The sequence below is a fragment of the Mastomys coucha genome, unplaced genomic scaffold (genome assembly GCF_008632895.1).
Source record: "Mastomys coucha isolate ucsf_1 unplaced genomic scaffold, UCSF_Mcou_1 pScaffold8, whole genome shotgun sequence".
NCBI lineage: Eukaryota > Metazoa > Chordata > Mammalia > Rodentia > Muridae > Mastomys > Mastomys coucha.
Genome location: NW_022196914.1, coordinates 24,820,422 through 24,822,263, shown reverse-complemented (window position 1 = coordinate 24,822,263; position 1,842 = coordinate 24,820,422).

Below are 1,842 nucleotides of genomic sequence, written 5' to 3'. Positions count from 1 at the left end.
CTGATGTTAATACATGTGGACCATTCCATAGCAATTCATTCAAAAACAGCATCTTCTGTGCATAGGAGGGGAACCAATTGTGTAAAATTCATTATATTAGACATATAAGATTAACTTATCACATGCTACAAATTAGTTTTAAGAGGATAAGCCATCTTTCTTGGTAAAGTTCAGGATAAATTCCCGAAATGTTACAATGCTAATTTGAGTAGGATAGAACCCAATTTTCCTCATTATTGAACAGTACATCAAATTCTATTAATATAGAAGACATTACTATGCATCGTGCTCCAACTCAAGAGAAAGAGAGAACGTAGCCCCCACTTATTCACACAGTAACATTTCAATTATTCACACAGTAACATTTCATATCAACTACCTATATGGATTGAACAGTGCGGGTTTCCTACTGTTTCAGTGCCCTCACCTTACCTAACAACATATCAACAAATACTCAGTCATTTCTCTTCCAAGTGAAGAACTACTTGAAGAAACCCATCAGAAGTTCACTTGTACACCTGTCAAGCTCTTTTCTACCTCAGCTGTTTCTCTTTAACTGTGAGAGTGTCTTAGAATATTGAAGAGTATGATGGATTTTGAAGAAATTTACTTTTACAAATGGGTGGATTTAACTTGCCGTAAATTTATGCAGTTCATCATCATTAGAGGTTCATCCCGGCCAGAGTGCACTCTTCCACGTCTTTTTGTTGGTCACCAGCCTGTATTGGAGCTCACAGCCTGTTGCCAGAGCTTTGTCTCTTTCCTCCTTGGACTCTCCCATTTGCCAACTCTTGGTTTGAAATCCCACAGGGATTTCCTGTTTCATTCTCTTTGGTGGAAAAGGAAAGGTGAGCTAACCTCTCAAGATACTGAATATTTGATGAAAAAGTGGCACATAAAAGTGACATTCTTTTTACATGGTAATATCGTGCAACAGATTGTTCTCCTTGTCTCTAATAGGTCTAGAAGGCATCAAGTATATTTCCTCATTGTTTTTCCTTTAGGGTGTTTTTCACCTTATAGAAAGTGATTTATTAACAACATGAATATTGTTTATAAATGTATCTCTTATTTTATTTCAATTGGATCAGTTTTTGTTTCACAAAATTTTGAATTATTCTGTTGGCCTCTTGAGGGCTTGATGCCTATATAAATATTAATCATTTATGCTTATCTCTAGCAACACATTTAATATTAAAATGTTTTTTCTGATATAGCTACGACCTACATTTGCTTTGTGAGACTGCATGCATTATTTTTATATACATACTCCGTATCTTTGAAACAAATTAGTATCTCTGTTAAAAAGTAAATTTTGCATTATTTTAGTTTCAATGACATCTTGTAATCAGTCTTGCAGTTTTGTCATTTTTATGTTTTTTAACTGAAAATTATTGTTTATATCCATAAGGCAGATAATATATCTATTGTTTTGACATGCATCTTCTTTTAGGAATTTCTGTTATTCTTTATTTTTCCCATTGCTTTTTCATATTTCCTAGGTATATTTTAATTTATGTAGTTGCTCTGGAATTTAAGATATACATCTTAGCTTACAAAACCTTAGTAAAGATTTTTATATAGTACTTTGGATAAAAAGTAGATTTTTTATTCATATATAATTCTATTTCCATCTTTCTTAAATAATTCTTTTTATACATATCATATAAAACATTTTTAAATGATAAACGATCAATTCACTTATATATTAATGGTGAATATCTATATTACAGCTAGCTATATAAAGAAGCTTGGAGACAAAGAACCTGAATATATAGACTTATGTAGTTTTTAATTTTAATCTGGAGTAGCATTTTCTTTCTTTCTTTTTTTTTTTTTTTT